The following is a 16,500-nucleotide window of genomic DNA, read 5'->3' as shown; positions in this document are numbered from 1 at the left end:
TCAGGCAGAGACCCAGTTCTCAGCGCGGGGAATCTCACAAGATGACGTGAAATAACGTTGCCACAGCGTTAGACAGCTCTATGGCGACCAGGGTCATGAGCGTCCTACAGCATCCCTTGGAAGCTGGCAGGTATGAGTCTCTTAAGCAACTCCTTCTAGAGACTTTTTAATGTTCCTAGTCTGAACGTACCCGTCAGCTCCTCTTACTGCCGGTGTAGGCATCTCCAAGCTGTTGGAGTTGATGGACCGTATGTTGTTCCTCCTTGGCAGACATCAGCCGTGTTTCATCTTCAGAGAGCTTTTGCCGTACAACTGCCAGCCGAGGTGCGGTCGGCTCTGTCTGGCTTTCCCCGTAAAGACCTCCAGGTGTTACCGGGTTCGGATATGGCCCATGTGCAGAGTGAGGGACACCGAAGCAGGTGGATAGTTCACAAACTTTAATGCAAACAGTGTTAATGGGAAAATAAACAATAAATGCTAGGCCAAATAGGGCCATAAACTAAAACTCTCAAAAGGGAAATGAAGCTGAAAAGAAAATCTAAACATTAAATGAATACCGCTAGCCTTCAGAGTCAGTTGACTTGAAAGTGCAATTTCTCAGGGAAGGCCAAAAGCAAACAGGCAGTGAAGTGTTGCTGTGCTCTGTCCAAGTCTCGACAGGCACTGTGACGACAAGAATGGAGTTAAATACTATCACGATTAAATAATAATTAGCTGACACATGCAAATTCACAAGCGCAATTGCTGTATCTACTGCACTGCCAAATCCGTGGTTGTGATAGGGTTGACGGATGGATAAACCCCATGCTCAATGCCTCCTTGATGTATTCCTCCATGACCACCGTTTCAGGATGAGAGAGGGAAAAGAGCCAGCCCTGGGGAGGACTAGTGTCAGGTAGGAGGTCTATGGCACTGTCGTATAGCAGGTCTGGGGGCAGGGTGGTGGCCTTTCTTTTACTGAAAACCTCAAGGAGATCCGCATATTCAGCCAGAATCCCAGACAGGTCCACATCCTTAGCTGACACAGGAGGGGATTCATGGAATGGAGCTTGAGCTGGACCCAGACAGGTATGCAGGCATGCCGGTCCCCACTCTTGGAGTATCTTCAGAGACCAATCGATCCATGGGTTATGTCAGGATAACCAGGGGAGACCAAGTACTACTGGCAGTTCAGATGAATTAGCCAGATAGAAAGATTTTTCTTCATGATGTTTGCCTTCGAGCACCAGTCGGAGGGGTTGGGTGGAAAGGTGGATCTGGCCGGTTCCCAGAGGTCGACCGTCCAGCACTTTGACATTGATCTTTCCTCTCAATTCCTGAGTTGGTTCTCCCCATCTTTGAGTGAGAGAGATGTCCATAAGATTCCCAGCTGCACTGGGGTCAATAAACGCCTTAAGTACATGGGTCTGAGACCTCCATGACGAGGAAGCTGCGAGCATTACAGAATCAGGGGAAGCTGACTGAAGAGGGAACCGACCCGTCAGGATTCCCCTCCCTGCTGACGGGTATTCTCTTTTACTGGATGCTTGGAACATGCCGCCTGGAAGTGTCCTGGATCACCGCAGTAGAGGCAGGATCCTGTTCTCTGTCGCCACTCTATTTCCTCCTGAGACAGGCTCATGCACCCCACCTGCATACTCTCCTCTGTGGGCTGGGTGCTGGGTGGTGAGGGAGGGGGAGAGGGTGAAGAAAGATGGTGAGAAACATTCTTTCCCTGTGTCACTCAGTTACCTGGTCGTCAACTCAAATAGCCAGACTAATCAGGTCATCCAGACTATCCTGCTCGTCCCAGACAGCGATCTCACGCCAGACTCCTGTGTTCAGTCCACACCGGAGGGCAGTGATGAGAGATCTCTCAATCCATCATGTCTCTTCTGTAGGGGTATGGAATTTCACTGCAAAGGCTCTCACTGTTGCTCTGCATTGGTGCAGGTCCAAGAGTCAGTGGGTAGCCTCCTCACCCTGTGCTGGAAGATCAAAAACCCTCCTTAACTCCACCACGAAATATCGGAACGACTGGGCTGCAGGGTGTCCTGTAAAGCGTTGAACAGGCTGAGTGGAGGTCCATCGAGAAGACTGACTACGTATGCCAATTTTCGTGCATCATCACCAAAATGACCAGGCTGGGCTTGGAAATTCAGCTTGCATTGGGTAATAAAATACCTGCGATCATCGGGATCACCAGAATACCTGCCTGGTGATGGAATACTTGGTTGTGGAATGGTTGTGGGAGTTGGGTCTGGTCCGGGCATGGGAGCAGGAGCAGGGATTGTCGAGGCAGCAGAAAAGGAGGACCGGCGAGATGCTGGGACTGGAACCGAGGCAGCCTGAAGCTGCTGAATTGAGCTGGCGAGAATGTTAATGGCTGTCAGTTGATGCTGGCTGTTCACGGTAAGTTCGTGGACGACGGCCATGAGTGTGGAAATCGCAGACACCTGTGTCCAATTGTCTGTGGTGAGGTGTTGAACGGTTGTGGCTAGGGACGATACATGTTCCTCCAAGTGTGACTGGGCTTGTCGTTACCTGTCTCACAGCCTCTGTAACTTCATTAAGAACAGATTCCATTACCCGTAGCATGTTTCCTACCTGACCAATGAATCTCGTGGCCAAGGTCAGCTGCTCTCCCTCTGCTGGGTCCATCTTTGTTGGTCGAGACTTGCTGTCACCAGGTTCGGATATGGCCCAAGTGCGGAGTGAGAGACACTGAAACAGGTAGATAGTTCACAGACTTTAATGTGAACAGTGTTAAAGGGAAAATAAACAATAAATGCTAGGCCAAATAGGGCGTTAACTAAAACTCTCAAATGGAAAATAAAGCCTACAGTGCGGCTGAAAAGAAAATCTAAGAAAACGAATACCACTAGTCTTCAGAGTCAGTTCACTCAGAAGTCCAACTTCTCAGGGAAGACTGAAAGCAAACAGGCAGCAAAGCATTGCTGTGCTCTGTTCAAGTCTTAACAGGAACTGCGACGACAAGAATGGAGTTAAATACTATCACAATTAACTAATAATTAGCTGATAAGTGTGTGTTGAACTACATATACCTGTCTGGACACGCCCTCCCCGACTGCTCCTGTGGCTCCTCCCACAGACCCCGGTATAAAGGCGATTGAGGTCTGAGCCCGGCTCAGTCTCCAGGATGTAGCATGGTGGTCAATTGCTGCTTGTTCTTTCTTCCAGTCAATAAGAGCCGATATCTCGCCTCTCGTCTCAGAGAGTTATTGATGCATCAAAGTGCAAATTCACAAGTGCAACTGCCGCATCTACTGTGCTGCTGAATCCGTGGTTGTGATATTCCACTTCTGACGTCTTTCTCCACCTCCTCGCTGAGTTCCCGGACCTGACCGAGCCCCCTCCCCCCTTCTCCTCCTTCACTGCTAAACATGGGGTGGAGCACCACATCCCTGCCACCAGTCCGCCTGTTTACACCCGTGCCAGGCGCCTAGACGGAGAGGAGCTAACTATCGCCAAGGCTGGGTTTGATGCCGTGGAGCGTCTGGGCATTGCCAGGCGGTCCAGCAGTCTGTGGGCTTTCCCTCTCTTCATCGTGCAGAAACCGGGGGACGGGCGGCGTCTATGTGGCGATTACTGCTGCCACAACCCCTGACTGATACTTGATCTCACACATTCAGGATTTCTCTGCCCACTTGACAGGGTAAATTATTTTCTCGAAGGTGGACCTTGTTTGCAGTTGTCACCAGGCCCCTGATCACCAAAGTGACATTTCTGAAACTGTTCTTACACCGTTTGGTTTGTTTGAGTTTCCTCGAATGCCATTCGGGCTGAAGAACGTGGCCCAACCTTTCAGCACCTTGTAGACTGTGTTCTCGGGGATATTCCATTCCTGTTTGCTTACCTAGCTGCCATTTTGGTAGTCAGCTCTTCTGGGGATGGACATCTCTTACACTTGAGAACCCTTTTCAAACTCCTTAGTCAGCTCAGGCTTTTCGTCAACCCAGCAAAGTGCCAGTTTGGACTGTCCATGGTTGATTTCCTCAGACCCTGCATCAATGCAGCAGAGGCAGTTCCCCTGCCGGCTGAAGTTCAAGCCATTAAGCGCTTCTCTTGGACAGTCACTGTTAAGGCCCTGTCGGAGTTTTTGGGCTTTTATCACTGTTTTGTCCCTGAAGTGGCACAGCTCATGCATCCCTTTTACAAGACCCTTAAGGACAAAGAGGCCAAGAACATTGTGGAAAGGACAGAGGAAAGGTCCAAGGCATTCTCAGACACTAAGCAGGCATTGTCTAATGCAATGCTGCTGACAGACGTGCCAATCACTCTCACCGCGGATACGTCGGATTGCACAGTTGGCGTGGTGCATGAGCAGTTGGCCAACAGTGTTTGGCGGCCTCTCACTTTCTTTTAGCCGTTACTTCGCCCCTGCAGATGCAAGTACGGCACACTCGACCATGAGCTTCTTGGCCCGTACTTGTCAGTGTGGCATTTTCGTTTTCTCCTAGAGGGCCATTTACGGCTTTTGTGAATCGTAAGCCCTGAACATTCACCATGGCTAAAGTCTCTGAACCTTGGTCTATTCGACAGCAGCGCCATCTTTCTTTTATTTTAGAGATCACCATGGACATCCAGCATGTTGCAGGGTAACGTATCCTTGTAGCTGACTGCCTTTCCCGGCCCTTCACTGGTGCTGTCCATTTGGGCATGGACTATACTCAGATGGCGGCAGGCCAGGTTTCAGACTGAATGTGCAGACGCTGTGTTCAGCAGACACAGAGTTGAAACTGGTGGATGTTGCACTTGGCGACAGTGGCGTCTCACTACTTTGTGATATGTCAACGGGGCGACCCAGGCCAATTGTGCCAGCGAGCTGGTGGCAGCATGTTTTCGATGTGGTCAACAGGCTTACTCACCTGGGCCAGAGAGCATCGCAGAAACCGGCGGCAGAAAGTTTTGTGAGGCATGGGCTCAAGAAGGACATCAGGGACCGGGCGATTGCTTGATTGGTGTGCCAGTGCACAAAGCTGCATTGACATGCCAAAGCTCCTTTTGCAGTTCCTGGGTGGCGATTCGACCACAGGAATGTGCGTTTGGTTGGCTTGTTGCCCCGGTCCCGCGGGTTTACTCACCTTCTCACCATCGCTGACAGGACCACATGTTGGCCGGAGGCAGTGCTGCTATTGTCTACTTCAGCCGCGGATGTGGCGCAAGCATTCATTAGCTCGTGGTTCGCTAGGTTCAGCGTCCTGTTGGATGTCTCTTCAGACCGAGCTTTGGTGTGTGGTTGCCCATGATCTGGGGGTCAGACTGCATCGGACCACAGCTTATCACCCTCAGGCCAATGGATGGTGTGAGCAGTTCCAGCGTTCAATGGAAGCCGCTCTCCGTGTGTGCCTCAGTGATGGCCGTTCAGTGGACAGACTGACGTGGGTCATGTTGGGCCTGAGGATGGCCCCTAAGGCAGAGAGAGCTTCAGTGCTCCCCTGCAGAGCTTGTTTTCGGGCAACCCCTGTGGGTGCCGGGAGAGTTTCTCCCAACGTCCAAGATCCCATGGATCTGCTTTGCAGCAGCAGTCAGTTTCATGGAGAGCTTCTGCTCCGGTGCCCACGGCGCAGCATGGCCTGCCATGGCTGCAGCTGTTGCCGGGTCTGCGGGAAGCGGAATATGTGTCTGTGTGTCATGATGGATATCAGGATCCCCTGTGGCTGCCTTATGATGGCCTCGTCCATGTGTTGGTAGCGGGGGCTAAGTTTTTTATTTCAGACTTTGGAGGTATCCTGGACAGTGTTTCTGTCGATAGTCTCAAGCCTGCCCATTTGGACCTGGACTCTCCAGTGGAAGTGACAGAACCCCCACAAGGGGCACGGACTCCCACCTCCAGACCTTCTGACATTGACTGTCCTTCCTGCCTGGCACTTACCCATGAAGACAGAAGTAGGTTAGGCTGAGTTTTGTAGGCTCCTGCTCATTTGACTTTATCTGCTAGGGTGAACTCTGGGGGTGGCATGTGCAGGGACTCCTTAATTTCATTAGGCAGAATTCACGTGTTACGTTGTACATTATTACATTTTGGGATGTTTTTTTCCCACATATACTGTATACATACGTGACATTGCCATTTCTTGGCAGGTTCAATAAAGTGTACGTTATAAGTACGACACACGTGTCGATTTTTATTGACTCTCCTACAAAGTCAGAATTGCTGTCTTTTAAGGCAAATGTTGAAATGGTGTCCTGTCAGCTCTCTCAGCCAGCTCTCTCAGCCAGGTGCAACATGGCAACATTTTGAAGAAGGGCAGGGAGTGATTCCCAGTGTTCTGGCTAATTTTACCCTTCAACAAATGTTAAAAGGTAGATTTCGTCATTATCAAGTTGTTGGTTTTGGATCTTACTACATTCAGATTGACTGTTACAATTTTACATGTCACTACAATCAACAGTTTGGAAGCCTTGTGTTTATCTGAGGGATAAGGTTTATGACATATATTAATAAACTTTTCATTATTTAGAGTTGGAGCATTAATTGTGACTGAACGTCATTGAAAACTTGTTCACTAAGGTTTTAATAAAACATGCAGTACCACTTTGTTGGACAACTGAGCAAGATTTCATCTTTATCTCATAATTCATAAGAAAGCAACAGGGGGCAATGGTGTCAGGGAAAATAATGGACAGTCATTCTTCACCTTTACTTCGTTGTATAGATGTAACTTGGTTAAAAAAAAGAAAAAATGTTGAAGACAGCAAAAATTTTGCAATATGTTGAGAGATTGTCTATACCATCTGTCCGTGACTGTTGACTGAATTTGGGGATATTGACTGGAACAGGGTGAGGAGAATGCTTATAATATGTTCATCTGTTCAGTGCTAAAGGCTACCTGAACCTCTCTACTAAAAGGCATTTCCAGGCATCTGAACATTAGGTTTCCCATCTTTCTCTTCATTGGGTCAATCTATTTCTAGCGCGTTAGCCTTACATTGGCCAAGACTGTCCCGTAGCAATCTCCCTTAAATCTGGTTCTAGGTCCAATGTGATCAGGGAACTTGAATTGGCTCATGGCAACACTCTGGTAATCTGCTTTGTATCCACATAACTTGTATCTTCTGATTGCATGTGATTCCAGCATTGATTGGAAGGTGCTAGGTTCAACTCAGAGCAGTCTTATACTTTCTCCTTCACTGAACCAGCTGTACAAACCCATCCATCTCTGACTCTGCAAACATCACTGAAAACTTTATCTACATGAACATCTACATGAACTGGCAAGACAGGAAAAGAGAAACTACTTTATCAATTCTGCCCCACATTTATAATAACCAAAACATCACGACTGAATATTTTCACCTTTACTTTTGACTCTCAGCACGATTCACCACCAGTGAAAGTCTTCAGGCTTTATCCCTTTTCTTCTGCCAATTGCCTCACTTAACATCTCTCTTGTATTTCTTCAACCTCCTAGAAACATAATTTCCACTGTTCTTTTGATCAACTCTACTAATCCTTCCTTCACTGTTTATTTATGTTGTTTCTCCTCCATAAGCCATGTTGGGATATTTTGTACCCTAAATGTACAGCACAAAGGATGTCCTTCAAAAAAATTACAGTACATTAATTATGTATTACTACACACATTACTAGGAGAACCAGAGGTTGTTTAAAAAGTATTCACTTCCTAACAGTCTGCACAGATTGCCAACTATGCACAACCTTTTCTACAGCAGACAACATACATTAATTTGTTATCTGTTGGGAACATATGTTCCTGGAAGTGTTTTTTATGTTGCATCGCTTATGTCTGTAGTTCAATGGCAAGGAAAAGTATCAACGGCCAATGTTTCCTCAATCAAGCTGAATAAACAGTGAGAACTATGGGACAGACAGCACATCAGCAAGAACAAAATTGCCACATGCGAAGACAGGTGATGGTGTTTTTTTGCTCCAGAAAAGAAAAGTGAGCTCATGCCATTGAGTCGATGCATGGCTCAGTGTTAAACAAAAAGTCAGACTATGTGGTCATTGGTTTATTACTGAAATACAGTGAGAAGCTTTGAATGCTATCCATACAGATCATTTCAAACAAAAGCACATTGAAGTAGTATAAAATGAAAAGCAATAACAGTATATAGAATATAGCGTCACATTTACAGTTACAGAAAAAGTGCAGTGCTGCTGGACAATAACGAGCAAGCGCCATGACAAGGTAGATTGTGAGGTCAAGAGTTCATCTCTGTTGTAGAAGAAGTTTTTTCAGGGGTTTTATAACAGTAGGATAGCTGTCCTTGAGCTTGATTGTGCATTTTTTCAAGCTTTTGTACCTTATAATTGATTTAAGGGGGGGGGGGATGAAGAGAGAGTGTCTTACATGGAAAACGTAATTGCCTGCTTTCCCGAGATAATGGAAATGTTGATAGAGTTTGATGCACCATCAATAACTCTCTCTGAGACGTAAAGGCGAGATATCGGCTTTTATTGACTGGAAGAAGGAACAAGCAGTGAGTGACCACCATCCTACATCCTGGAGACTGAGAGGCCAGGCTCAGGCCTTGATCGCCTTTATACAGGGGTCTGTGGGAGGAGCCACAGGAGCAGTCAGCAGGGGGGCGTGTCCAGACAGGTATATATCGTTGACCACGGAGTTCATGGAAGAGAGGCACATGGACTGAGCTGTGTCCACAACTCCCTGCAATTTTTTGTAGTCTTGGCCGGAGCAGATACCTTACCGAGCCGTGATAGTGGTATTCTTAAAGCAGGTAAATTGGAGTAGGGTAGGCTGAAGAGAGATGAATATTATTGTAAAAAGTGAGTTTAATGGTATCAGAGTGGTCATACTGATCTAGTCTTCCTTAAACAGATAATGAACAGACAAATGAATTAGTATAATTGAGATGTGAGTAAAATATAGAATCTTCTTTTGTTGCTCATGGGCAAGAGGTATAGAAGGGTACATCTCTTGAACAAATAATAAGAATGGCTGGTATTGAAAATCTATAATTCATACCTGCACAGTAAAAATCACCCAGAGTCTGTTGATAAAACAGTATAAACTTTACTACAATTCTCAAAAATTTACTTAGGCACAGACAGAAAATATAAGAACCTATTACCTGGTGTCACACCTTGTTTTAGATGATCTGCTAAAAAAAAATTTGAAAAACTGGGAACTTCTAATCTAGTCTCAATCTTACAGCAATGTTTTAATTCTAGTTTGGTTTGATGAAATAAAACTTTTAAATTCAATATTTCACATTTGGGTTCTATCACATGAAAGCTCGATAGTTTTGTTTTTGGGAGACATTCAGCTTTTGTGTCATTCATCATCATTTGAATTCCTTTACATCAATTCTATATTCATCTCCTTTGACTTACGATACTTTTGAAAATATAATATTCTTTGAAAAAATGTTCATATAAATACAAGATGTTGTTCTGTGATCTCAGTTAATATTTTATGCAGTTATGCATTTCCGGGCATTAAACAATTACAGATTTATCAGTCATCTTCTGTACCATAGGACTGATTTTATTTTTGAGACAAGAAATAATTTCAGTAATTCCTATCACAACTTCAAGATATCTCAGAGTTTCACAGGTACTTTAGAAGTGTAGATATTACTTTAATATGGAAAAATCTGTAATAAAATTGTGCTTACCAGCTTACATCAAAACATTGAGATAAAGACCTAAGAATTTGTTTTAAAGTGATGCTAGTTTAAAACTAAATTTTGACCAGGCCTCAGGAGATATGTTTCCTGTATTTAAAAAACTCCCTTTCAGAAAGCCATAGAATCTTTTATGCAGATTTGAAAGGGCAGACCATTCTGATAACATTAAACTCAGTTTTTACAATAATATTCCTCTCTGGGCCTCAATTTAATATTTCTTTCAAACATTTACAAAAGGACTGAAGGAAATATATATATTTTTAAATAACCATTAATTCTGCTAGTTTCTGCAGTTTCTGTTCTAATTTCAACCAAGAAACACCCTACCATGCATTATTCCTGAATATAATTTCTGAAAATTTCAGATCCCATTATCTTAAGAAAAGCTAAGTTCTCTTCTGATTTTCACTCCAAGTTCCATTTTTGAAATAAAAATTTAAAAAAATTCCACTTCCCTGCTCCATGCAGAAGTTGGGGGTTTATCTTAACAAACTGAAATGAGCTATTCCAAACTTTTTCTATATTTATATTTGTCACTTTCTCATGCAATTCTCTTGACTTGTGTTGGTTCTTGTGTACTTGGAGTAAAAGGGAAGTAGATCAGAGTCTGATTAGTCAGGGATGTTGGACCATCAGTAGATATCCTGAAGGATCCAGAGAATGCTTCATTGAATTATGATGTCAAATATTAATTTGCAAGTAATACTTTTACTTTGTGTAACACAGGATGGCATGGATAGTCATGAAACTCTGGGTGCACTAATCTGGATTAATTCTGTTCTCTTCAATTTCCACTTTACCAAGGAACCATGCTTCGTGCCTTGACCTACACATTACTTTTGGGCATACACTAGAACTTAGCAATGTGCATACAGGGTGTGAGAGTGATTTTTGGGTTTAGGACATATACATTTAGCAATTGACTGGCTACCAGTTTTCACATCTGAAAATGTATTGTGCATTTAATTTGGAGTGCAGCTCTGAACAATGGGTTCCTGAAAGCTGAGAATCCCAGCCCTGACAATGCCAATTAACATTCATTTGCATGTCTGTGGTGTGGATGTGAATCAGGAGGTATGAAGGTTGTATGGGTTTCAAAGAAAGCATTGTCTATACATTGTAAATATGGAATTGTCTTTTGGTATAGGGCACATAAAATATTGAGCCTCACATTGGGCTAGGAGACCTTTCCTCATTCTCCTGAGCTCCAGGGAATACAGCCCAAGAGCTGCCAGATGGTCCTCATACTGTAACCCTTTCATTCCTGGAATCATTCTTGTGAATCTTCTCTGAGCCCTCTCCAATGTTAGTATACCCTTTCTAAAATAAGGAGCCCAAAACTGCACACAATACTCACGAGTGTGGTCTCATGAGTGCCTTATAGAGCCTCAAGATCACATCCCTGCTCTTATATTCTATACCTCTAGAAATGAATGCCAACATTGCATTTGCCTTCTTCACCACTGACTCAACCTGGACGTTAACCTTTAGGGTATCTTGCACAAGGACTCCCAAGTCCCTTTGCATCTCTGTATTTTGAATTCTCTCCCCACCTAAATAATAGTCTGTCCGTTTATTTCTTCCGCCAAAGTGCATGACCATTATATTTCAATTATCACTTCTTTGCCCATTTCCCTAAACTATCTAAGTCTCTCTGCAGGCTCTCTGTTTCCTCAACAATACTTGTTCCTCCAGCTATCTTTGTATCATCAGCAAATTTAGCCACAAATCCATGAATCCAATAGTCCAAACCATTGACATACATCATTAAAAAGCAGTGGTCCCAACACCATTGTAATCGGCAGCCCCCCAGAATAGGACCCCTTCATTCCCATTCTGTTTTCTGCCAATGAGCCAATGCTCTACCTATGCTAGTAACCCCTCTGTAATTCCATGGGCTCTTATCTTGCTAAGCAGCCTCATGTGCGTCACTTTGTCAAAGGCCTTCTGAAAATCCAAGTACACCACATCTACTGCATCTCCTTTGTCCACCCTGCTTGTAATTTCCTCAAAAAATTGCAGTAGGTTAGTCAGACAGAATTTTCCTTTCAGGAAACCATGCTGGTTTTGGGCTATCTTGTCATGTACATCCAGGTACACTGTAATCTCATCCCTAACAATCGATTCCAACAACTTCCCAACCACTGATGTCAGATTACACACACACAAACTGCTGGTGGAATGCAGCAGGCCAGGCAGCATCTATAGGCAGAAATACATTCGACGTTATGAGCTGAGACCCTCCGTCAGAACAAAGAGTCCCTGATGAAGGGTCCCAGCCCGTAACGTCGACTGTATTTCTTCCTATAGATGCTGCCTGGCCTGCTGCGTTCCACCAGCATTTTGTGTGTGTGTTGAGTTTCCAGCATCTGCAGATTTCCTCTTGTGTTTTTAAATTCACTACTGATGTCAGGTTAACAGGCTATAGGTTCCTTTCTGATGCCTTTCACTCTTCTTAACTCGTGAGTAACATTTGCAATTTTCCAATCATCTGGTACAATGCCAGAATCTATCGATTCTTGAAAGATCATTGTTAATGCCTCTGCAATCTCTCCAGCTACTTCCTTCAGATCCCAAGGATGCATACAATCAGGTCCAGGAGATTTATCCATTCTCAGCTTCCTGAGCACCTTCTCAGTCATAATTTTGAGGAGATTTGGTATGTCGCCAAAGACTCTACCAAATTTCTTCAGTATGTATTGTGGAGACCATTCTGATTGGTTGCATTATTCTTCTGTTTTTGAGGTTCCAATGCACAACATCAAAAGAGGCAGCAAAGGGTTATAAATTCAGCCAGCCCCACCATGGCCACGGCCTCACCACCATTTAGGATATAGACATAGAATACTACAGCACAGAAACAGGCCTTTCAGCCCATCTAGTCCAGTTCCAACCCATTTTTCTGCTTGGTCCCATCTATCTGCACAGGAATCTTCAAAAGGTGGTGCTTCAGGAAGGCAGGACCAATCATTTAGCCCCCTCAACATCGCAGGACACACTTTTCCCAATACTGTACCACCATTAGGTTGGAGCCACAGGATTTTGAACACGGCAACACTTTAGGAAGTTTCTTGCCCTCAGCTATCATATTTCTGAACGGTCTGTGAACACTACCTCATTATTCTTCTTTTGCACTATATTATTTTCATTGTAATTTTTTTATGTCTTGCACTGTACTACCGCCAGAAAACAAATTTTACGACGCATGTCATTTGTAATAAACTCAATTCTGGGAACTGTTAAAGTTTGAAGTAGGAGTCAAAATTAACGAAATCGCCGCCCATATTATTAGGTATATTTGTACAGTACTCTGCGTCAATCTGAGTAAAGATAACGCCAGCAGCCTCATGCAGCAAAAAATCCGCTGGAGAGCCGCCTCACTTGTGGCTCCTCCTCGTCAGAGGGGCGGCGGGTTTCCGGCAGGCGGCAGCGGGAAAGAGGCGGCTGATGGGCCGCCCGGCTTCGGGCTGAAGGACTGCGAGTTGATGCGGCGCTCGGACTGGAGAGGCAGAAGGTTCGGGTGCTCGCCTGTCGCGCAGTCCTGTGGGCCTGGTGGGAGTGTGTGTTCAGTCGCGGAGCGGGCTGCAGACGGAGTGAGGCCTGATGGTGCAGCGTGGAGCCGGCGAGAAACGGAAAGTCTGAAAAAGCACGGCTTCTTTCAGAGAACCGTGCCTTCCTTCGGTTGTCTGGCCTTTGCACGGTACTGATGCTCCACAATGTCTGATAGTAGCTTTCCTCTAAGTCCGCTGTCTGTTGATGGCAATAAGTGTTGTCAGCAAATTGATTTGGCCACCTGTCCAATTTCAACCCCTTATTTAGCGAGCTTAACGTACTATCTACAGTTTGTTTGGTGAGACTTTTTTTTTATCTTGTAAAGTTACCTTCTTAATAAGCATATTATTTTAGGTTTATTTCACAATAAAATCACGCCCTTTTCTCATTCGCAATAAAAATGTAATTTCTAATTACCTGCAAACTGCATTCTGGACAGTTGTATTTACTGCACCGGCATATCTGAGCTAACCTTAAGGTGAAGGCTATTATCTAAACTCTACTAATAGGAAGATTCTAAGTATAGAGACCTACATGAAAAACAGATTTTTGTGTGTTTAGTTATTCAAAAACATAGTAATTACTGTATTGAACTTGCATTTGCCTTTTCCTAACAGTTTGCACTTACTAACTGACATAACTTGATAGTAGTCAGGAGAGTGAATTGTCTAATTTGAAATTTCTCAGTCATGTGTTAAATGTGTTTGTTCAATGGCCAGAAAACATTAAAGTGATTAAAGCGACCAGACCCTTTTGATTTGACCAAGGGCATGAGACGAAGTGGGGTTGATTCCTCTGCCACCTCATTCTGTTGAGTCCTTTCTGATGGCTGCTTCAAATTGATGACTTAGATTAGTTAGGGGTGCCCAGACATCTTGAGCTGTTATTAATGCTGCAATGATTCAGCTGCCAGTATCATACTTCCTAGAATGAGACCAAGGGAAAGAGAGATGTTGCTGTGATTTGAGTTAGACATTTACTTGGAAAAAAAAGGTTGAACATCAGAAAGGAGAAATTAATTCTCAATTGGAATTACATTTGAACAACATAGTGCTTAAAAAAGAAATAAGTTATATTAAAGGGTTTAGGGTGACGTTTAAGAGCTTTAGAAGGGACCTGAGGAGGTATTTTTTCACTTGGAGGATGATTGGAATCTGGAGATGGTGGAGGTAGGTACTATCATGACATTTAAAAAGTATAGATAAGAACTTGAATTGCCAAGGCATAGATGGACAATGGACTAAGTGCTGATAAATGGGATGAGTATAATGTAATGATGGTATGAATGTGAAAGGCTGTTGGCTTGTTTCAGTGCTGTATGTGAAAATGGGTGGAAAGCAGGTACTGGAGTTCCAAAATTGGAAAATATTTGAAGTACACAGCACATAAAGGACATGTTTGTTGGAAGAGGAATAGTTAATGTTTTGGGTTCAGCTTCCTAGTCTCTCAACGTTCTGACTATTCTGATGAAGGGTCTTTCTCCTGAAACATTAACTTCATTTCTCTTCCCACAGCTTTAGCCTGGCCTGTTGAATATTTCCAGAATTTTCTGATTTTATTCTTTCCTGACTCTACAAGGAAGAAATACAAGGATAGAAGGGTGGGTAAGTATATTTACTCAATATAAATTATTAAACAGTGAAAATGCACTCACCTGCTGTTTAAATAAAACATTGGAAAATTATACTCCATAATTTCAATTGTAATGAGCAAACAACTTCTCTAATTTAAGTCACCGAATAATTCCACCTTTCCTGTGAATTACAATCAACATAGAGCTTGTCATATGAGGAAATGGGGAGCTCATTTCTCAGACCTGGACTTAAAGGTAAAGATCAAGATTGCACTGATGTGTACATTTTGTACTGTCTCTGCAGTAATTGACAACTTCAGGCTCCCCCCTTCAAATCCTGTTGGTGCATTAATGTTTGTATTAGTGCAGCAATCTACAGTCCTGCAGAAGTCAAACTTCCATTACTTTTGCTGCTGTTTTCAACCCAGCTTTCATCTTCGTATAATCTTTTTCAGACTCTTAACAAACCTTTGTCAATTTCTGTGTTTGCTTCTCAAGGGATAAGTTAGTGACAAACATCTGTTACAAATTTCTAACCCCCACAGTTATCTGAACTGTACTCCCTCTCACCTTGCCCCCTCTACATACTCCATTTCATTCTTCCAGTTCCTGTGTCTATTCAATTTGTTTTGATGAGACTTTCCACTCCAATAGGTTCTGCATTCAATCTACCATCCTTTGCAATTTCCCCCAGTTTCAGCAAAATTCCATTTTCAAAGCACAACTGCTAGTGACCTCTTTCAGCCTTCTGAAGGGACCATTCCCTTCACAACTCCCTGGCCCACTCAAAAGTCGGGTTTGTTATCACCAGCATGTTGTGAAATTGTTGTTTTGTGGCAGCAATAGTCAATATGTAAAGTACACTTTTAAGTTACACTAAGATATATATATATATATATATATGTGTGTGTGTCTGTGTGTATGCATATATATTTGTATTTCTGGGTTCAGAAATCTGATGGCAGAGGGGAAGAAGCTGGCTGAGTTTACAACCCTCTGCAGCTCTTTCTGATCCTGTGTGGTGTCTCCTCCATACGAGATGGTGATGCAGCTTTCTCATGGCTTCTTTGTAACTGCATTGTCCATCTCCACCAACCATTTCCATTTCTTAAGTAACACACACAAAAAGTTCTGGTGGAACTCAGCAGGTCATACAGCATCCATGGGGGGGTTATAAGCAGTCAACATTTTGGGACTGGAAAGAGGGGAAGAAGCAGTGGGGGGGAGGGGAAGGAATACAAGCTGGCTAGTGAAGACAGCTGAGGGTAAGGTAGGTGGGTGGGGCAGGGAGGGACGATGAAGTGAGAAGCTGGGGTGGAAGACATAAAGAGCTTGAGAAGAAGGAATCTGATAGCAGGATAGAATGGACCATGGAAGAAAGGTAAGGAAGAGGGCCACCAGAGGGTGGTGATTGGCAGGTGAGGATGAGAAGGGGAGAATGGGGAATGGAGAAAGAAGGAGAGAGGGAGAAATTAGCGGAAGTTAGACAAATTGATATTCACGTAATCAGGTCGACAGAATATGGGATGTTGCTCCTCCAACTTGAGAATGGCCTTATCATGGGCTAACGTATTAGAATGGGAATAGGGAGTAGAATTAAAATGGGCAGCCACCAGGAAGTCCTGCCTTTTGTGGTGGATGAAACAAATGTGCTTGACGATATTGTCCCCCAGTCTACGTTGGGTCTTATTGATATAGAGGAGGCTGTATCGGGAGCACTGGTTACAGTAGATGAGCCCTACAGACTCCCAGATGGA

At 44.0% G+C, this 16,500-nt stretch overlaps 1 protein-coding gene across 11 annotated transcripts in view; it reads left to right on the top strand.

The window, feature by feature from the left end:
- The first annotated feature begins 12,684 nt into the window (after positions 1-12,684).
- focad (focadhesin) overlaps positions 12,685-16,500 on the top strand; it is a 223,520-nt gene continuing 219,704 nt past the window's right edge. For 2 of the 11 annotated variants that reach the window (XM_059970002.1, XM_059970003.1), the window contains exons 1-2: positions 12,987-13,254; positions 14,685-14,774. The gene's annotated coding sequence lies outside the window, so the exon portion shown is untranslated. Of the gene's footprint in view, positions 12,718-12,984; positions 13,319-13,353; positions 13,469-14,684; positions 14,775-16,500 lie in introns of those variants that run through there. The other 9 variants (XM_059970001.1, XM_059970000.1, XM_059969998.1 and 6 more) reach the window with 7 other exon arrangements.

Source organism: Hypanus sabinus, chromosome 5, assembly GCF_030144855.1.
Source record: "Hypanus sabinus isolate sHypSab1 chromosome 5, sHypSab1.hap1, whole genome shotgun sequence".
NCBI lineage: Eukaryota > Metazoa > Chordata > Chondrichthyes > Myliobatiformes > Dasyatidae > Hypanus > Hypanus sabinus.
Note: the sequence above shows the minus strand (reverse complement) of the source record. Positions and strands in the feature narration are given on the sequence as shown.